This window comes from Bos indicus x Bos taurus, chromosome 16 (assembly GCF_003369695.1).
Source record: "Bos indicus x Bos taurus breed Angus x Brahman F1 hybrid chromosome 16, Bos_hybrid_MaternalHap_v2.0, whole genome shotgun sequence".
Taxonomy (NCBI): domain Eukaryota; kingdom Metazoa; phylum Chordata; class Mammalia; order Artiodactyla; family Bovidae; genus Bos; species Bos indicus x Bos taurus.
This window is the reverse complement of record NC_040091.1, coordinates 21,445,843-21,468,759: the sequence shown is the minus strand read 5'-3', so window position 1 is coordinate 21,468,759 and position 22,917 is coordinate 21,445,843.

The window sequence follows — 22,917 nt, the reverse complement described above, 5'->3', positions numbered from 1 at the left end:
TTTTTTACTAAGAAACACATTCACATATAGCATATAAAATTTTAAATGCCCAACCATTTAATTCCCTTTTAATAAAGGGATTTTTTGTGCATCCTATATCCAGCTATTTTATGCAAATATAAGCAAATACATATTTGCATGTCTTTGATTTTTTTTCTTCTTTTTCTACAAATGGGAACATACTATATACATTATTCTGTACCTCAATTTTTCTATTAATAATATTTCTTGGAGAGCTTTCTGTGTTAGTACACAGAGAGCTTCCTTGTTTTTTCAACAGCTTAATAGCATTCCATTTGGGTTGTCTAAAGTCTTCTGTTGTGTAAGCACTTCCTCAAAGAATTGCCCTAAGTATGTGCCACTTCACACAGTGGGGTGAGGATATGCATAAGGTAATTTTTTTAGAAGTAAAAGTGCTGAGTCAAAATGTGTGTGCACTTATCTTGATCAGATCAGATCAGATCAGACCAGTCTCTCAGTCGTGTCCGACTCTTTGCGACCCCATGAATCACAGCACGCCAGGCCTCCCTGTCCATCACCAACTCCTGGAGTTCACTCAGACTCACGTCCATCGAGTCAGTGATGCCATCCAGCCATCTCATCCTCTGTCGTCCCCTTCTCCTCTTGCCCCCAATCCCTCCCAGCATCAGAGTCTTTTCCAATGAGTCAACTCTTCGCATGGGGTGGCCAAAGTACTGGAGTTTCAGCTTTAGCATCATTCCTTCCAAAGAAATCCCAGGGCTGATCTCCTTCAGAATGGACTGGTTGGATCTCCTTGCAGTCCAAGGGACTCTCAAGAGTCTTCTCCAACACCACAGTTCAAAAGCATCAATTTTTCAGTGCTCAGCCTTCACAGTCCAACTGTCACATCCATACATGACCACAGGAAAAACCATAGCCTTCACTAGACGGACCTTTGTTGGCAAAGTAATATCTCTGCTTTTGAATATGCTATCTAGGTTGGTCATAACTTTCCTTCCAAGGAGTAAGCGTCTTTTAATTTCATGGCTGCAGTCACCATCTATAGTGATTTGGGAGCCCAGAAAAATAAGGTCTGACGCTGTTTCCACTGTTTCTATATCTATTTCCCATGAAGTGATGGGACTGGATGCCATGATCTTCGTTTTCTGAATGTTGAGCTTTAAGCCAACTTTTTCACTCTCCTCTTTCACTTTCATTAAGAGGCTTTTGAGTTCCTCTTCACTTTCTGCCATAAGGGTGGTGTCATCTGCATATCTGAGGTTATTGATATTTCTCCTGGCAATCTTGATTCCAGCTTGTGTTTCTTCCAGTCCAGCGTTTCTCATGATGTACTCTGCATATAAGTTAAATAAACAGGGTGACAATATACAGCCTTGACGAACTCCTTGTCCTATTTGGAACCAGTCTGTTGTTCCATGTCCAGTTCTAACTGTTGCTTCCTGACCTGCATACAAATTTCTCAAGAGGCAGGTCAGGTGGTCTGGTATTTCCATCTCTTTCAGAATTTTCCACAGTTTCTTGTGATCCACACAGTCAAAGGCTTTGGCATAGTCAATAAAGCAGAAATAGATGTTTTTCTGGAACTCTCTTGCTTTTTCCATGATCCAGCAGATGTTGGCAATTTGATCTCTGGTTTCTCTGCCTTTTCTAAAACCAACTTGAACATCAGGAAGTTCACGGTTCACATATTGCTGAAGGCTGGCTTGGAGAATTTTGAGCATTACTTTACTAGCGTGTGAGATGAGTGCAATTGTGCGGTAGTTTGAGCATTCTTTGGCATTGCCTTTCTTAGGGATTGGAACGAAAACTGACCTTTTCCAGTCCTGTGGCCACTGCTGAGTTTTCCAAATTTGCTGGCATATTGAATGCAGCACTTTCACAGCATCATCTTTCAGGATTTGGAATAGCTCAACTGGAATTCTATCACCTCTACTAGCTTTATTCACAGTGATGCTTTCTAAGGCCCACTTGACTTCACATTCCAGGATGTCTGGCTCTAGGTCAGTGATCACACCATCGTGATTATCTGGGTCGTGAAGATCTTTCTTGTACAGTTCTTCTGTGTATTCTTGCCATCTCTTCTTAATATCTTCTGCTTCTGTTAGGTCCATACCATTTCTGTCCTTTATCGAGCCCATCTTTGCATGATATGTTCCTTTGGTATCTCTGATTTTCTTGAAGAGATCCCTAGTCTTTCCCATTCTGTTGTTTTCCTCTATTTCTTTGCATTGATCGCTGAAGAAGGCTTTCTTATCTCTTCTTGCTATTCTTTGGAACTCTGCATTCAGATTCTGCTAAACTGTTTCCCTAGAGGTGATAACCATATATATTCCCCTCAGCACTGTATGGGGCTTCCCTGATGGCTCAGTGGTAAAGATTTTCCCTGCAGTGCAGGAGAGCTGGGTTTAATCCCTGCGTTGGGGAGATCCCCTGGAGGAGGGCATGACAACCCGCTTCAGTATTCTTGCCTGGAGAATCCCATGGACAGAGGAGACTGGTGAGTTACAGTCCATAGGGTCACAAACAGCTGGACATGACTGAAGCAACAGAGCACTCACGCCTCCAGCACTGTATGAAGTGCAGTGTGTTTTGTGGTCATCCACAGACTTGCCAGTGCAGTGTAGACTCACATTTGGATCTGATAACTTACAAATGGTATCTGAACTTGGTTCAATTTGTATTTCTTTTATTATGAGTGAGTCTGAGGACTAATATGTTTAGAAACCACTTTAATTTCATTTCCATGAGGCTTCAATTCATATATTTTGCAATTTTTGAAGAGAGTAGTTGATCTTTTTCTTGATGATTTGCAGGAGCTTTTTATATATTAAAGAAATGAGTCCTTTGCCTGAGGAATGAGCTTCAAGCTTTTTTGCTATTTTGTTTGTCCTCTGACTTTACCTGTTTTGTGATGTTTTCTATTTTTTCCCTTTTTTTAGCATGCAGAATATTTTTTAATTTTTATGTAATCACATCTATCAAACTTTCTTAATGGCTTCTGAGTTTGTATGTGTGTGTCATACCATTTATTAACCAACTGCCTCTCCTGCAACTACATAGACTCAGAGAAGACACATTTCTAAGTCAAAACTACAAAAAGCAAACTGTTGCTCAAAGCCCAGGATGCTCCTAGAAAAAAAAATAATAAAGTGAAAGAAATTGTAAAGAACGCAAAATGGTTTTAAATAAGCAGCAGTAGTTTTTCTTGCTTTGTCTGTTGGTGATCCATGGGTGCCTTCTTTAATTCCATTTTTGGCCAGATCACTTGCCAGGTCAAAGAAGAAAGAGAGAGGGAGAAAAGGAAAAAATAAGTAAGCAAGAAGGCAAGCAATCATTCCTTCCACTCTGAAGGTGTGGTGTGAACAAATGAATCAGGCAGATTTGGGGAACGAGAGGGTGCCAGGGTATATGGCCAAGACTCTCTTCACCTAGGCAACAGTTGGTAGGCAGCATTTGTGGCAGTGGCTGAAAGCTGTTCCAGGGCTTGGCTGGGACAGTATCTGCTGAATAACTAGGCCAGTCTTGGAGCCAAGATCCACAGCTCAGCTGCCGTTGCTGCTGCTGAAGAAGGCTCAAAACTCATTTTTTGCTGAGTCAAATCTCTCTTTGGGGATTTAGAAAACAAATGAGGCTCTGAAAAGTGGAAATTCTTCTGGATCATTCTTTGGGAAACAATGCAGTGAGTCTTTTTGTTATTTATTTTGTTCTTATATAATAAATTTAGTCAAAGGTACAGCCCCCGGCTTCCTGATAGATCTAGGGTGAACTCACCTTGGAAGAAATTCCCCCAGTTTTAGGCCAAAACAATGGGACAGGAGAAAATGAACCATTGAGAAAACGAACAGTTACAGAGAGGAAGAAACTATATAAAGCTATATGTTTCAATATGAAAGACAGATGCACACATATTTCCATGCCAGCTAGTCTGCTGTGTATAAATAGGAGGAGCTCAAGGTAAACTACCAAGAAAATGACTCATCTGGGCAAGAATAAGGAAAGAGATCAAGTGTTCCTGAGTTATTAGTAACTTGAAATTACACCCTTATGCAGAGAAGCTTCAAAGCTGCATTCTCTAAGCTTTGACCTTGGTGAATGCATGACCCAGCCATGACTTTAGGCAACCAGAGCCAGGATATTCCAGGGAATGTTTAACATGTCTAGTCCACATATATTTTTTCAAATTTTTTTAAGATGTAGGGGGAAAAAAAAACTTTAGCATTCCATAAAGTGCTTTAAATTGCTAAATTGTGCATGTTTGGAAAAAGCAATTCTACTCTCTGCCACCTCATCACTGCCTGAACAAATATTTGTTGAATTCCTACTATGTGTGAACCACCTTAACAGGTTGCCAGTAGGAATTCAAAGAGGTATGAAGGATGGTTCACCTCTTCTGACCAATGAAAACAGGACTGTGCAGTTCAATCCATCCAGTTTTATTAAATGAGTTACCAGACACTTAGAAGGACTAAGTGAACTTACTTAGTTTACATCTGGGAATAAAACTAGAATCTATGGATCTCCTTTATAAAGTCCTTTCCACTGCACCATCTTTATTTATGATGTAAAAATACATATATAAGACATGAGAAGGGCTTCCCTAGTGGCTCAACGGTAAAGAATCCTCCTGCAATGCCGGAGCTGCAGGGTACTCGGTTTTGATCCCTGAATCGGGAAGATCCCCTGGAGGACAGCATGACAATCCACACCACTATTCTTGCCTGGAAAATTCCATGGACAAAAGAGGCTGGTGGGCTACAGTCCAAAGGGTCACACTTACCACCTAGAGATGATGCACCCACATATTAAAGAAACAGAATTCAACCTTCACAGAACTCAAGGTCAAAGCCAAAATCAAGGCACACTATACAGGCACCAACAGAGACTCTGGATCACACTTGCTCATCGGCGCATAACTAGCATTTGTTGACAATGCATCCGATTTTTTAAAAAGCCCATTATTTTCTTCTCCTGTCTTTAATTCTTATTAATGCTATAAATACCGTGAGTCACAGTGATTTCACAATCTACAAAAATTTGGTTTGGATTTTAATATATGTTTCCAAGGGTATCTCTTTTCTGAATATGTCCCTGTGGCTAGACAGGAACTGTTACTACAGGGTTTCTGCTGTCTTGTAGCAAATATTGCCTCAGGCTTTTATTCCTCTGTGAATTCTGTTTTCTTATGACTTCTGAAGTCTCATGCCTTCTACTTAGAGCCACTTTCCTAAAATTCTCTTAGTTTTCCTGCGACTTTACTATCTGCTGACTTTTCCTCATAACAAACTCCTCAAGAAGGATTTGCTCAGCTATTTGCTTTACAATATATTAAGGTCTATTAGGGGCCATTGGCCAAAATAGACATCGTTGCCTTTGTATCATGCGCTTCCATGGCCAAATCATCTAATCACCTATCATCAGGGCGATGAACTCATGTGGCAAGAATTTCAGCATATGTGGAAGGAGCCATCAGTGGTAGCTTTCGGAAACAGAGCTATGAGAGTGACAGGTATTTATAGACCATGGAGTCCTTCTTGATATTTTGCTAAGAAACAATTGACCATTTAATCAAGTGGCCCCATGTGCTCTGAATTTAATTATAGACCTCTTTTCTATGTAATGTCATGTATTTGGAATGGAGGGTTATTTTCAACTGAATTGTTGACTGATAGCATTAAAAGGGGATTGTGAAGTTCAAACTGACAGCATTAAAAGGGGGATCGTGAAGTTCAACCCATCCACTTTTATTAAACGAGTTACCAGACCCTTAGAAGGACTAAGTGAACTTACTTAGTTCACATCTGGGAATAAAACTAGTATCTATGGATACCCTTTATAAAGTCCTTTCCACTGCACAATCTTTATTCACTGTGCATGGTCTTAAGTTAATTTGCCAGTGAAAATAAAGTGCAGTGTAGTTTTCTATAGATATTTTTACACTAAGTTTTTCTAAGTTTTTTTCTAATTTTAATCAATCTCCAACTAATTACAATATGAACAATTTTAGCACTGAAAAAAATTTAACCTGAACACAAGCAAAATAATATTTTAGGACCAAGAATAGAATAATAGGTGATGGAGAACTTGTCGGTTTGCCATGAACCATAAACCGACTTCAAGAGACAGGAGCCTGGACTCGTTTATCCCTGAGTCATCCTTAGTTGGCTGTGGTGAGTTGAGTGAACTTTTACTCTTGGGGACATCAGAAAGAAGCTATCATAAGCAAATTATGACAAATACCTCTAGAGCATGGGCAGTGAGGAAGAAGTGGAGTAAACTCTGAAAGCACTTACTACAAACATGTGGAGAAAAAATGTACACTATAAACCATGATTGGTTAATGCATGTGATTACATATACAGTTAGATCTCTAAATTGAAACCAGCCTCTCTGCAGTTTGACAGAAGTAGATAACACTTCCTGAAAAGTAAAGTGAGACTCCGGACTTTAAAAGACAGGAGGCTCAAACAAAACACTTTTATTGAATTAAAAAAGAAAAATTTAACTTTAATTTTTGAATTCAATAAAAACAAGCCTTTTCACTTCTTTGAAATGAATATCATTTTTCTAAGCCTTGAATCTGGCATTCTTCATACCTGGCATCTGGCGATGCCTGGATTGGGAAAAGAAGCAGTTCTTTGGTAGACAGGCTGGTTTCTAAGTATTACAGAGAACTAGCAAAAGCCTCTTAAATCGGTAAAAATATCAGCTTGCTGTGGAGATGAATTTAGTTTGGAAAATTCTCCTTTAGTCTTAGGAATGATACTAAATCATTTAAAGCTGCTTCTAATTTATATTTAATCTCTAGGATTAAATGCATGCATTTACCATCAGAAGGATTTAGCTAATTCCTCCATCTGTCCTTTACCCAGCATCACGGCCTCTTTAGAAGTACATGGGCTTCAGAATCCCAGACTCTATCTCAACCTCCAATAATGTATCTCTGAACTTAGTAGGAGCTCAACACTGTTCCTGGAATAGATGAAGCACGCAGAGAACCCTGATGGGTTTATTTTTTCAAAAGTCTCCTGGTGGTAGCTTTCCAGACCTAACAACAGACCTTAAAAGCTTTTATTCTGAAAAAAATCTATTCCGGGGTTTCTTATCCTCTGTGTGACTGACGTTTTGATCCAGCTAATTCTTTGGGCTGGGGGCTGCCTTAAACATGATAAAATATTTAGCAACATCCATGGCCTCTGCTCACTAGATGACAGTTGTCCCCACCGTACCAAATGTATGACAGCCAAAAACAACTGTCTGCTGGGAGAGCAAATTTGCCTTCATTTGAGAGCCACTGGTCTAAGTAGCATGAATGACAGGAATCAAGAGACTGAGACAAGATTCCTATTCACAGTGAGAGCATTTTTACCCATGGAAATCTTTCTAGGGTCAGTTGATCCAGCTGATGAGAAATAAGACCAACTTTACAAACTTTCTTAAGATAGCCCTAGCACTATGATAAATACATCAGATGCATTTTTTGAGAGTTGCAAATTTATTTTTTATTGGGTTATAATTGCTTTACCATGGTGTGTGAGTTTCAGGTGTGAATCAGCTGTAGGTATTCATATATCCCTTTCCTTGTTCTCTGATCCTCCCCATCCACGCCCCACCTGCCTGCCCACCCACCCTCCGACCCCATTCCACTCCTCCAGATCATCAGAGCACTGGGCTGGGCTCCCTGTGCTACACAGTGGATTCCTGCCAGCAAATCAAAACTATAATGACCTCACACTGGTCAGAAGGGTCATCGTCAAAGAATCCACACACAGTAAATGCTGGAGAGGGAGTGGAGAGAAGGGAACCCTCTTACACTGTTGGTGGGAATGTAGATTAATACAGCCACTATGCCCAGCAGTCCCACTCCTGGGCATATACTCTAAGGAGACCATAAATCAGATGCAATTTTAATGAAATTTTCACAACAACTTTCTGTACCCAATTTGCAGATGAAGAAGTAAAGTTTTGGAAATAAAGTTAATTGATTCAACCCAACTTTTTCTTGATTAAAGTACATGCTCTTGATCGCTTCATTAGCCTTTAATATCTAGTGAGGTAGACTCTGTAACAGTGCTGCACTCCCCTTAATTCTAGATGCAATCCACTGGTCAGAACAGACCTGGTTAAGGATATGAATGACTCAGTGACAATGCATTCCTATTACAGGAAAAAACATTTTGAGGGCTATGATTTACTGAAGGTGAGTCATTAGAGACTTAACTATAGAGAGAGAGACCCAAAGCTTTAGTTTAAAGGAACATGGAATACATTTCTACAATTATTCCATTTGGGATTACATGTCAGGTGCTGGAGCCTATCAAAAAAATAACATTGGGAGAGAATGGCAGGATAACAGTGGAACTTTCTCCAGGAAAAGGTGAAATCGAATCCGCAGGAAAAGGAGTTCTGTCGCTTTCATGTTTGACACTCAGACATTGTGCAAAAGAAAACATTTCTGGCATATTTTTAGCCTTATTATGGAAAATGGACCCTGCTGGGTCACATGCACCAGCTTCCAATCCAATAAGAGTCAGAAATGCAAAAGAAAAATACCCTGGGAAAGTTCTCTCCTGCTCATACATAGCAGAGAATATAGTGCATTCCTTGTCCAGCCTATAATTCAGATGAAAGGCGTGTTCCTCTCCAATTTGCCATCCGGTGGCATGGTTAACATTCCATCCTGGCTGCCCCAGTCTGATTTGTCTAATGCAACACATTTTTTAAAGGAAAGAAAGAAAAAAAAAAAAAAGTAAAGCACACATTTTACTCTGAAGTATTTCATAGGATGAGCTATTTCAGCTTCAACTATTTTTAACTCCGTTCAAAGAAAACATTTTTGAGTTGACCATTTCTTACAGGAACTAGAGTATAAGGCTGCCTGTCTTTCGAGTCTCACTGTCTTGTTTGCTTAAGGTACTGCTGGTTTTGTTGAGGCCACTGCCTGTGACGGGTTGGCCTAAAAAGGTTGGGACAGTGTGGTATGTGTCCAGAAGGTCAGATGTTTTCCTCGGCCTCTTGGGATATCAAAACTTGGCCAAGAAAACTCTGAGAAGAAGGCTGTTTTTTTTTTTTTTTTTTTCACCAACTCTGATACTTTTGAATTCCACCCAGACTGAAAACGGCATGAGAACAGCCTTTTTTCATAGAAGTTCCCCCTTTCTACCTCTTCTTAAACCCTTAAAGCCCGGCAGTCAAATAATAATAAAGCACATCTAGACGGAGATTTCATTTTGACTTGCACAGATAAACACACATATATTTTTTCTGAAATGTATATGAATTTATAAAAGTATATATATACAATTATATAATTATATTAATTTCTACATAGATTAAATTCTGGAATTTATACACATACATATATTTTTATATATGTATAAACTTCTGAGTTCTGTTTTCTTTCAATGTTCTAGAAAGATCATCAGTGGGTTTTCACTCATAGGGTAACGTTTTTAAACAAAAATTGCTTCACTCATAGACTAATATTATTTGAAATACAATTACAGTCTAATGATACATAGTATAGGGCTCTGAAGTCAAAGCACACACTCAGAGGACATTCTGTATCTCAAGAAATCACCTTTTGGAGGACTTAGAAACTTATGGGTCTGATTAAATTAAACCATTTCCACAGTAGCCACATTCCATCACCCCAGTGAGAATTCACCTCCAAAGAACAATTGAATGGTTACCAACTTTCCCAACTGAAAAGTTAAGACCTAAGTTTTAAAGGCTGGAGTCACCCAGAAGGTGTAAGCAAAGTAGATGAATCTGCTCTGTGTGTGTTAATATCATGCTTACTAATTGCAGGCCTGGTAATTACATCTTCCAGATGTGTCCAATCTTGCACCTAAACTCAATGCCTCAGGCCTTTTAAACAAACAAGCCCTTTTTGAGGGGAGGGAAGTCCAACAGACAACTGGGTTTCCCAGGACTCCAGCGCCCTGCTAGTCATTTGGCTGCAGTTTTGCTGCTCTTTCAAAGTTCTCTCCTGCCTGGATCACCCCATTCCAGCTCACCCTTGAATGAGTCACAAGGCGGCTGTGCACACCCAGTGTCTAACATGCTGGAAGCCTGTGGTTCTGTGGTCCTGCTTGGGGGACCACTAGGCTTACTCTGCCATGAGTAGCTAAGCATTCCCAGACCCCATGCTCCCAAAAATGAATTCAGAGGCTGTCTTTTCATCATTGTTCTTACTTCTAAAGGCTGCTTCTTTAGAATTCTAACCAGTGAGATAGATTGAAACAGCAAGAGAGGAAGAAGAATTTAACATCAGAGTATGTTTTGTAAAGGCAAGACATGGTTCCCCAAATGACCACATCCTGTTACAGGTAAGGGTAGCTTTCTTTTTTTAAACAAGTTAATTATATGAGAAATAGAACATTTAAAAGAAAATATGAGAAACTATCCATTCTTTTGAGTAATTAGTGTAATGGTACCAAATTATTTGTCATGGCAGTTAAGTATGAGCTGTTGCTTAAGAAAAGAAATTCTACCTGACCTAATGGTTAGCATTAGCTAAGGGTTAGAACCAGAACAGTAGAGAGGCTCAGGGTAACGAAATAAGCAGTAAGAGACAGAGAGACTTGCTCTAAAATCCAGTAAACCTTCTTCTGTACATGGCATGCACTACAGCTCATACTGGCTTGAACACAAACCACTGAAAGAGAATTCCTTTTTGTTTAGGCTCATTGCTTCTAAAGTATGCAAAGCTGTTAAGTTACAACAGAAGAACAATGGATGTTCTCCCTGGCTCATGGAGATAAGATTCGAATTCAAAAAGATCCCTATTAATATGAATGGTATCTGTGCTGGACTAATTTCAGCAACAGCAAATTGACTTTTTGCAACTGGATTTGGCTGGCCTGTCTGATAATTCTTACCTTCCACCCACCTCCCCTCCCCACCCCCCAACCCCGGAGTGTTCCGCCACCCAACCACAGTGAAATTACAATGGTTCCAGGAATGAGGTGAAAGATGATCAAAGACAGGACCTCCTAGTGTTTTAGAGAACAGACCATCCCCAAAGCATTCCATCAGAGGCCAGACCACCCTCTTGGCAGGAACACTGGAGAGGAGACCAGAACAATTGATGGTGGTTGTATGAGGTAAACTTGAAGATCTCGTCCAACCTTGCAAGGCTATGAAATGGCCTTACTCCAAACAATTTTTCAACATTAGGAGAAAATTATGGCTTCTGAATTAACTCAAAAGAGAGTTCCAAAATGGTGCTTGGCTTAACTGGATGCTACAGAAAAACAAAGGGTAGGAATCTGTCTTAAAGTGTCATGAGGCCAAATAATAATAGTGATGGTAATAGCAATAGTAATGGTAACAATAATAGTGGATCTAAAATTATTCCTCTCTTATTCATGTGACTCTGTGAAACTCATTTTTTCTGTAGAGTAACCTCCCTAATTATGTTGTAGTTAAGCTAATCTTACAGTTAATCTCATTCTTTTTCTGGAGGAGTTGATAGAAGTTGGAGATGTTCTGGGACAGCCTGGGTTTTGGAGAAAGAAGTCTGGAACAAACAAATAGTAGATAATCCAAACAGATAATTCAGAGCTGACTTGCCTCAACAGAAAATGCCATTGACTTTGGTTCTGATGTTGGAGATACATAAGGCAAACTTCTCCAAACTGTATACCACTGTCCTGGGAATATCATCTTTTTGAAGAAAAAAAAAGCACTGAAGAGTTAGCAGAATAAAAAAATGGAAATACAATAGAAACCATCTTCAGAAAATGACTGCGGTCTTAAGAGACATGTGACACAATTTTTGACATGTGTACAGTTTATAGTTTCCTCTTTGCAAAGCTTGAAAAGCTTTCTTCATTTTCACACTTTGTGCTCAGTTGTGTGTTCAATTCTTAACACAGAGAAACTTTGTTACCAGGGAGGTTTGCTTTTCAACAAGCAGAGAGGCATTGGTGTTTGCCTTCAGATTGGGCTTCCCTCGTGACTCAGGCAGTAAAAAAATCCACCTGCAATGCAGGAGACCAAGGTTCAATCCCTGGTTCAGGAAGATCCCCTAGAGAAGGGAATGGCTGCCCACTCCAGTATTCTTGTCTGGAGAATTTCATGGACAGAGGAGCCTGGTGAACTACAGTCCATGGGATCCCAGAGAGTCAACTAATACAGGCACAGACTGAGCGACTTACACAAGCACAAATATATTTGAAACAGACAAGATGTCTGATGAAAGTGTAGATAAGAAAAGAAAAGGAGAATTGAGGTGACCAAAAGAGATATTATAAAACAAGTTAAAGCATCCAAATAGTTGTAAGAACAAAGATGAATCTGGCAGTTGATGAAAACAGATCATTCCAACCCAGGACGAGAACCATGAGGGCTGGCAGTGGGTATTCTTTTTCTTTTTTTGACGGTAGGCTCAGGATGAAGGTGGGGTGGAAAGTGAGATCCCCCAGGCCGTGCCAAGGTGGGGTTGTTCCCAGATATCTGTCCGCAGAAGCTCGATGCCAGGAAGGAGAATGCCCGTCAGAGTCTGGGAAACAGAAGGAAGGCGCGGAGCCTGGAAAGTAGGTCACACCATGAGTCAGGCTGGAGAAGCTGAGCAGGAAATCAGCCACGGAATGAGCAAAGGTGGGTGACCAGAGAGTCAGAGAGGAAACGCGGTGTTGCTAGACCAGCAGGAAGACAGCACAGCAACTTACCCCATGATTCCCATCCGCCAAAAGTCACCAGTGCAATGATTTCTCGACCAGCCGGGACCTAAGCAGGTAGCAGTCCTCAGCTGGATGCATTTTATGTGATTTCACCAAATGAGACCCATGGCCAAGACGATCTAATAGGTTTCATATGCTGGGTTTATTATTCATCAAACAAATAGGTATCGAGTTTCCACTGTGTGCCAAGCACTGTGCTGGGTGCCGGGGCCACAAACATGAGGAAAACCTGGCTTAGACTCACCCAGTCATGACTGTACATGTAAATCTGTCTGTAACCAACAGGCTATGGTGAAAACTGTGTTATAAATATTTTTGAAGGTTGCTTTTTTTTATTGCTCAATAACTTGGTCAAAGAATTTAAGAGATGAATTTGACAGTGAACCTGGCAGCTTAGATGTAGCAGAACTCAATGAAATGTAAAATGTTACACGATCTATAGAAATCACGGGGTGAGAAGCAGTGGGTGCAAAATTTTTCCTACCCGCCACATTATTTGAAAGGTTGAAAAAAAAAAAAAAAACTCCAGCAGCAGAAATTGGAAAGTAGTATCATTTCTGTTGAGTCTTTTAAACAAAGGCATACATGGAGCTGAGAACCTTTTAGGTTTTGTTCTTGTTCATCCATAAACACATTCATTCATTCAGTCATCCTTGTTAAAAAAAAAAAAAAAATAGACTTAAAGCCATATTCAGAGCTAAGAGGAGGATTAAGTATCATTGTTACTGATTTATCCATCATCTTCAAGGCAAATTGAAGTAATGGTCAAAAATGCAAACTCAGGAGAGAGGCTGCCTGTATACACATTCCAGATTCACCTTTTCACTAATTTGGGGATCTTCAGCAAGTGCCTCCAACTCTGTAATTCTCCCAGCCATAAAAGGTGAATTACAATAGTGCAACCTCTTAGGGTTGTTGGGAGGATTACATTAATATCTGTGAAGTGCTTAGAATACTCTTGGTCATATATTTAGTGATTCAAAGTGCTAGCTATTGCCATTAACTGAAAACCATATGTGCCGGGACATAACTATGAACAACAATGACATAGTCCCTGCCAAGAAGCTTATATTCTAGTGAGAGATACAGACAAGTAAATAGATACATTGTTTGGCATTATGATGATTGATAGGAAGAATCAGAAGGGATAGACAAGAGCAGGAGCGGGCTAAGTAGTTCTCTAGGGTAGTTAGGGACCATCTCTTATGTTAAGCTCTGAGGGATGAGAAGACAGGGATGAGAGCAAAACATGGTCCAAAGGAACATATTCACTGGCTTCCAGGAATCAATGAAGGTTAAAATTATTGGACCACATGAGTGGGAGGAAGAGAGAGGTGTGTTGCCAATGTCCTACTGGAGCTAGGTGATAAATTTGGAAACTTTGAGGCCACATAGGTTCTAATGAAAGGAGTGCTAGATTTCTAATCCAACAATAGGCTTTAAAATCCCACGTCCATTCATTCAGTCTGGCTGCCGTCTCTGGAGCCCAGGATCATCTCTTGCTTAGAAGACTTTCAAAATGGTGCCTTACCTACACTCTTGTTCCCCAACAAGGAAATCAATCTCTATACAGAAAGAACAACTTCTTAAAATGTTGTCGCTGTTTCAGTCGCTAAATTGTGTCCGACTCTTTGTGATCCCGTAAACTGTACCCCTCCAAGCTCCTCTGTCCATGGGATTTCCAGGCAAGAATACTGGAGTGGGTTGCTATTTCCTTCTCCAGGGGATTTTTCCGACCCAGAGATCCAAGTTAAGTCTCCTTCATTGGCAGACAGATTCTTGTCTACTGAACCACCTGGGAAGCCCCTTAAAATGTAAACACCCCAATTTAAAATATTTCCGTGGCTTCTCATTCATTGCACTGAAAAGGAAATGCAAACTCTTGCCCAAAGTCTTTGAGGACCTGGCCCTTGCTTTCCTCACCTAAATCTTCCCGCCCACTCTTCTCCTAGTTTATTTACTCAAGCTCAGTCATATTCTGTTGCTGGCAAAATACAAACTTACTTTCACCTCCAGTCTGTTGTTCTTGCTGTACCCAGTGCCTGGTATATTCTTCCCCCAGATATTTTGTGTGGCTGGCTCTTCCTTAAACAGGACTATCCTCCAATGAAATCACCACCAAGCCCAAAGCGGCCTCCACCCTGACTTCTGTTCCCTTTCTATAATGTACTCTGATTTTTCCCTTTGTTGAATTTGTAACTAGCTGAGATAACCTTGCTTACTTATTTGTTTTGTATCTGTCTCCCACTACTAGAATGGAGGTGCTAAGAGAGACAGTATTTTATATGTCACCTTAACCAATGTACTTGTACCTCTGTTGCAGGAAGGCAGACCCATTCCAGGGCCCAAAACTGGGCTCTTGTCTAACACTCAGAAATGAATTGTCTGAGGAGACACATGTACTGACAAAGCAAGAGATTTTATTGGAAAAGAGCACCCAGGTGGAGAGCAGTAGGGTAAGGGAACCCAGGAGAACTGCTCTGCCTGCCGCGTGGCTCGCAGTCTCAGGTTTTATGGTGATGGGATTAGTTTCCGGGTGGTCTTTGGCCAATCATTCTAATTCAGAGTCTTTCCTGGTAGCACAAGCATCACTCAGCCAAGATGGATGCTAGCGAGAGAAATTCTGGGAAGTGGATGGACACCTGGTGTCTCCTTTTGACCTTTCCGAACTCTTCCGGTTGGCTGTGGCTTATTAGTTCCGTATTCCTTATCAGGATCTCCTGTCATAAAACAACTCATGCAAATTGTTACTATGGCGCCTGGCCAGGGTGGGTGGTTTCAATCAGTGTGCTTCCCCTAACACCTCTACTAGCTTGAAGAGTGTGTGACATGTCATCATATTTAATACATAGCTGCTAAATGTTGGATGAAAAGATCCTAGCTCCGCCTAGTTCCAGTTGCATGACCTGTCGTTTAATATCTTGGAAAATGGTTTTCTTCTGTGTAAAATACAAAGAACTTTTTTACCCTTCTTAATATAACACAATATATCCAATGTTAAGATTAAATGAGACAATATGAGCCAAAATGCATTCTAAATTACAAAACAAAATACACTCCTGGAGAACTAAAAGCTATGCTGAGAAAATACTGTTACTTAATGTTAGAATATAAATTAGGGTACCAAAGTGATATTAGGATGAATAAAATGAAGGTTAGAGGCACAGAAATTCTATTCTTTTGACCTTTATAGGAATAAGAATAGAACATGTGACTGGTTTATTGAACTGTGTGAATTCACTGTGATGTAGTTTTGTTTTCCTTCCATTGTTCAGCTGCGCCGTGTTGAACCAGCTTTGAAGATGGTTTTCTAAACTCTTCATCTTTTGGTTACATAGACTGGAGAAGCCCAGGAGTGTCAGTGAATTAGGATGACCTATGAGAAGAGACAGATCCAGTTCTATGATTTCTTAGTGAGTCATGGAGAACTGTTCTTTCTCTAAATAGCAGCGTTAATTTTTCTTGTTCTATTGATATGTGATTAACATACATCATTGCATGAGTTTCAGCTGTAGGACATAAATTGCCTTATTTATACTGTGAAATTATGAGTTAACACATACCATCTCATCATCTTCTTCCTCTTAGAATGGGAGTGTTCCCAGGTCCCATCTCTTAAGCACTGGAACTTGAGCCGCAATTTCCAGGAAATATGAAAAATAATTCAATTTTACATAAGAGTGATTTCTCTGTGCTAGACCCTGTAATACATAATTTACACAAGTTACACAGGAATAGCTCATTTTATTGCACTTCGTGGGGTATTGCACTCTGCAGATACTGTGTTTTTTATAAACTGAAGATTTGCAGCAACTCTGAGTTGAGCGAGTCTATTGATAATATTTTCCCAATGGCACTTGCTCACTTTGTCTCACATTTTGGTTATTCTTGCAACATTTCAAAATTTTTATTATTTAAAAAAAAATGTATTGGAGTATAATTGATTAACAATGCTGTGTTGGTTTCAGGTGTACAGCAGAGTGACTCTGTTATACAAATACCTATATGTGCATATTAAGTCACTTCAAGTCGTGTCCAACTCTTTGTGATCCTATGGACTGTAGCCAGTCAGTCTCTTCTGTCCATGGGTTTCTCCAGGCAAGAACACTGGAATGGGTTGCCATGCCCACTCCAACTCAGAGTGCAATACAGAAGGGATCAAACTTTAGTCTCTTATGTCTCCTGCATTGGCAGATGTGTCGTTCACCACTAGCGCCACTTGGGAAGCCCACAAATACCTATATCCACGCAAAAGAGTCGGACACAACTGAGGCAAATTATCATGCACGCCCTCTTTTTTAGGTTTTTTTTTTTTTTTTCTTTCTTTCTCATATAGACCATTACAGAGTATTGAGTAGAGTGCCCTCTCCTACACAATAGGTCCTTATACTTGTACTGTGCTGGGGGAGGAAATGTGCTCTATTGCTCAGTCATGTCTGACTCTTTGTGACCCCATGGACTACAACCCACCAGGCTCCTCTGTACATGGAATTTTCTAGGCAAGGATACTGGAGTGGGTTGCCATTTCCTCCTCCGGGGGATGTTCCTGACCCAAGGACTGAACCCTGAACAGGCGCCAAACCCACATCTCTTGAGTCTCCTGCATTGGCAGACAGATTACTTACCGCTAGTGCCATCTGGGAAGCCCTTATTAGCCATCTATTTTATATAATAGTGTGTATATGTCAATCCAAGCCTCCTAATTTATCCCTCTTCCTTACCCACTAGTAACAATAAGTTTACACCATTATCATTATTATTTATTATTATTGTTATACTTGTTATGATGATCTGTGATCAGTGATCTTTGATGTAAGTGTTATAATTGTTTTGGGGCACCGTAAGCCATGCCCATATAAGACAGTGAATTTAAGTGCTGTAAATTCTGACTGCTCCACTGACCTCACAGCTGCTTCACTGACTTGCTCCCTCTTCTCAGGCCTCCTTATTCCCTGAGATATGACAATATTAAAATCAGGCCAATATTAAAATTAATAACCCTACAATGACTTCTAAGTGTTCAAATGAAGAGTCCTGTGTCTTCTACTTTAAATCAAAAGATATACTTGATTAAGCTTAGTGAGGAGGGCATGCTAAAGTTGAGATGGGCAGAAAACTAGCCCTATTGTGCCAGTTAGCCAACTTTGAAAGGTTGTTGCTGAACCACAAAAGACGCCGTGATTCTGGGCCTCCAGAGGAGAAGAATTCAATCCAGGGCCAGAGATGAGGCTTGATCGCTCAGAGCTTTTGGGTAATAAAGTTTTATTAAAGTATAAAAGAGAGAAAGCTTCTGACATAGACATCAGAAGGGGGCAGAAAAAGTGCCCCCTATGCTAGTGTTAGCAAGGGAGTTATAATATACTTTTTAATTAGTTATTACAATGAATCAAAAGAATGTCTGGAAGTTGTAAAGATCTTACTAGACCCACTCCCATAATTTACATTTTTAAAATAACAGGATTAGCCAGAAGGTTTTCAGGAAGGAGAAACTGTCCTCAAGCAGGATACATTGTTGTTATATAATCCTTAGTACAGAGTTTAAACTGAGTTGTTTGTTGTGTAATCGTCAGTTCAAGGCTTAAAGATAAAAGAGTTTTATGTGACTAAGACTAAGGAATGTCTTAGAGGGGGAAAAAAAAAAACAGTTTGTCCTTTCCTCCTCCTTGAGAATTCCTGACCCATATCTGCTCCTCCCCATATCTTCACCTCCAGGAAGGGCGGTGGTGAGGAGATACCCATCGTCCAAGGTAAGGAGCAATGGCTGCGCTTTGCTGGAGCATGCGTGAAGAGATACCTCATGCCCAAGGTAAGAGAAACCCAATTAAGACGGTAGGTGTTGCAAGAGGGCATCAGAGGGCAAACACACTGAAACCATACTCACAGAAAACTAGTCAATCTAATCACACTAGGACCACAGCCTTCTCTAACTCAATGAAACTAAGCCATGCCCGTGGGGCAACCCAAGACGGGCAGGTCATGGTGGAGAGATCTGACAGAATGTGGTCCACTGGAGAAGGGAATGGCAAACCACTTCAGTACTCTTGCCTTGAGAACCCCATGAACAGTATGAAAAGGCAAAATGATAGGATACTGAAAGAGAAACTCCCCAGGTCAGTAGGTGCCCAATATGCTACTGGAGATCAGTGGAGAAATAACTCCAGAAAGAATGAAGGGATGGAGCCAAAGCAAAAACAATACCCAGCTGTGGATGACTGGTGATAGAAGCAAGGTCCGATGCTGTAAAGAGCAATATTGCATAGGAACCTGGAATGTCAGGTCCATGAATCAAGGCAAATTGGAAGTGGTCAAACAAGAGATGGCAAGAGTGAATGTCTACATTCTAGGAATCAGCGACCTGAAATGGACTGGAATGGGTGAATTTAACTCAGATGACCATTATATCTACTACTGTGGGCAGGAATCCCTTAGAAGAAATGGAGTGGCCATCATGGTCAACAAAAGAGTCCGAAATGCAGTACTTGGATACAATCTCATAAAAGACAGAATGATCTCTGTTCGTTTCCAAGGCAAACCATTCAATATCACAGTAATCCAAGTCTATGCCCCAACCAGTAATGCTGAAGAAGCTGAAGTTGAACGGTTCTATGAAGACCTACAAGACCTTTTAGAACTAACACCCCCAAAAGATGTCCTTTTCATTATAGGGGACTGGAATGCAAAAGTAGGAAGTCAAGAAACACCTGGAGTAACAGCAAATTTGGCCTTGGAATATGCGATGAAGCAGGGCAAAGACTAATAGAGTTTTGCCAAGAAAATGCACTGGTCATAACAAACACCCTCTTCCAACAACACAAGAGAAGACTCTACACATGTACATCACCAGATGGTGAACACCAAAATCAGATTGATTATATTCTTTGCAGCCAAAGATGGAGAAGCTCTATACAGTCAGCAAAAACCAGACCAGGAGCTGACTGTGGCTCAGACCATGAACTCCTTATTGTCAAATTCAGACTTAAATTGAAGAAAGTAGGGAAAACTAGACCATTCAGGTATGACCTAAATCAAATCCCTTATGATTATACAGTGGAAGTGAGAAATAGATTTAAGGGCCTAGATCTGATAGATAGAGTGACTGATGAACTATGGAATGAGGTTAGTGACATTGTACAGGAGACAGGGATCAAGACCATCCCCTTGGAAAAGAAATGCAAAAAAGCAAAATGGCCGTCTGGGGAGGCCTTACAAATAGCTGTGAAAAGAAAAGAAGTGAAAAGCGAAAGGAGAAAAGGAAAGATATAAACATCTGAATGCAGAGTTCCAAAGAATAGCAAGAAGAGATAAGAAAGCCTTCTTCAGTGATCAATGCAAAGAAATAGAGGAAAACAACAGAATGGGAAAGACTAGGGATCTCTTCAAGAAAATCAGAGATACCAAAGGAACATATCATGCAAAGATGGGCTTGATAAAGGACAGAAATGGTATGGACCTAACAGAAGCAGAAGATATTAAGAAGAGATGGCAAGAATACACAGAAGAACTGTACAAGAAAGATCTTCACGACCCAGATAATCACGATGGTGTGATCACTGACCTAGAGCCAGACATCCTGGAATGTGAAGTCAAGTGGGCCTTAGAAAGCATCATTACGAACAAAGCTAGTGGAGGTGATGGAATTCCAGTTGAGCTATTCCAAATCCTGAAAGATGATGCTGTGAAAGTGCTGCACTCAATGTGCCAGCAAATTTGGAAAACTCAGCAGTGGCCACAGGACTGGAAAAGGTCAGTTTTCAGTCCAATCCCAAAGAAAGGCAGTGCCAGAGAATGCTCAAACTACTGCACAATTGCACTCATCTCACACACTAGTAAAGTAATGCTCAAAATTCTCCAAGCCAGGCTTCAGCAATATGTGAACCGTGAACTTCCTGATGTTCAAGCTGGTTTTAGAAAAGGCAGAGGAACCAGAGATCAAATTGCCAACATCCGCTGGATCATGGAAAAAGCATAAGAGTTCCAGAAAAGCATCTATTTCTGCTTTAGGGACTATGCCAAAGCCTTTGACTGTGTGGATCACAGGAAACTGTGGAAAATTCTGAAAGAGATGGGAATACCAGACCACCTGATCTGCCTCTTCAGGAATTTGTATGCAGGTCAGGAAGCAACAGTTAGAACTGGACGTGGACCAACAGACTGGTTCCAAATAGGAAAAGGAGTTCGTCAAGGCTGTATATTGTCACCCTGTTTATTTAACTTATATGCAGAGTACATCATGAGAAACGCTGGACTGGAAGAAACACAAGCTGGAATCAAGATTGGTGGGAGCCTGTGGCGGATTCATTTCGATATTTGGCAAAACTAATACAATATTGTAAAGTTTAAAAATAAAATAAAATTTTAAAAAAATAAATAAATAAAGTGATAAGATACAGAGCAAAAAAAAAAAAAAAGATTGCTGGGAGAAATATCAATAACCTCAGATGTGCAGATGACACCACCCTTATGGCAGAAAGAGAAGAAGAACTAAAAAGCCTCTTGATGAAAGTGAAAGTGGAGAGTCAAAAAGTTGGCTTAAAGCTCAACATTCAGAAAACGAAGATCATGGCATCTGGTCCCATCACTTCATGGCAAATAGATGGGGAAACAGTGGAAACAGTGTCAGACTTTATTTTTCTGGGCTCCAAAATCACTACAGATGGTGACTGCAGCCATGAAATTAAAAGACACTTACTCCTTGGAAGGAAAGTTATGACCAACCTAGATAGCATATTCAAAAGCAGAGACATTACTTTGCCAACAAAGGTTTGTCTAGTGAAGGCTATGGTTTTTACTGTGGTCATGTATGAATGTGAGAGTTGGACTGTGAAGAAGGCTGAGTGCCGAAGAATTGATGCTTTTGAAGTGTGGTGTTGGAGAAGACTCTTGAGAGTCCCTTGGACTGCACGGAGATCCAACCAGTCCATTCTGAAGGAGATCAGCCCTGGGATTTCTTTGGAAGGAATGATGCTAAAGCTGAAACTCCAGTACTTTGGCCACCTCCTGCAAAGAGTTGACTCATTGGAAAAGACTCTGATGCTGGGAGGGATTGGGGGCAAGAGGAGAAGGGGACGACAGAGGATGAGATGGCTGGATGGCATCACTGACTCGATGGACGTGAATCTGAGTGAACTCCGGGAGTTGGTAATGGACAGGGAGACCTGGCGTGCTGCAATTCATGGGGTGGCAAAGAGTCGGACACGACTGAGGGACTGATCTGATCTGATCTCCTCCTTGAGAACCCCAGACCCTTCTCTCCCTGGGGACCCCCGGACTTCTTATCAACCTGCCTAGGAATTGACTCTCTCAACTTGTGAATGCAAAGGGAACTTTCTTTAAAGCAATTAAAGATGATAGTGCAGTGAACACATGAATGATAAGAAAGCAAAGCCATCTTGTTACTCAAGTGGAGAAAGTTTCAGCGTTTTGGATGGAAAATCAAACCAGTCAGAACATTTCCTTAAGCCAAATTCTAATTTGAGCAAAGGGTTTCCCTGGTGGCTTGGATGGTAAAGAATCTGCCTGCAATACAGATCTGGGTTGAATTCCTGGGTCAATAAGATCCCCTGGAGAAGGGAATGGCTACCCACTTCAGTATTCTTGCCTTGGAAATCCTGTGGACAAAGGAGCCTAGAGTGCACAGTCCAAGGCTTTGCAAATAGTCAGACACGACTGAGTGACTAATACTTTCACCTTTCAATCACAGCAAGGCCCTAAATCGCTTCAATTTCTTGAAGGCTGAGAGAGGTGAGAAAGCTGCAGAAGAAAAATTGGAAGCTAGCAGTGTTTGGTTCACGGGGTTTAAAGAAAGAAACTGCTCTATGACACAAAAGTGCGAGGTGAAGCAGCAAGCACTGATGGAGAAGCTGCAGCAAGTTATATAGAAGATCTAGCTCAGATCATTAATGAAGGTGACTACATTAAACAACAGATTTTTCAGTGGAGACAAAGCAGCCCTTCTATTGGAAGAAAATGCCAACCGGAGCTTTCATAGTTTGAGAGAAGTCAATGCCTTTCTTCAAAGCTTCAAATGACAGGCTTACTCTCTTATTAGGGGTTAATAGAGCCAATGACTGAGTTCTAGTTGAAGATCATTAACCAATCCTAAAATCCAGAGGCCCTCAAGAATCCTAAATCTACTCTGTCTGTGCTCTCTAAATGGAACAACAAAGCCTAAATGACAGCACATCTATTTACAACATGATTTACTGTCTATTTTAAGCCTATTGATGAGAACTACTGCTCAGGGGGGAAA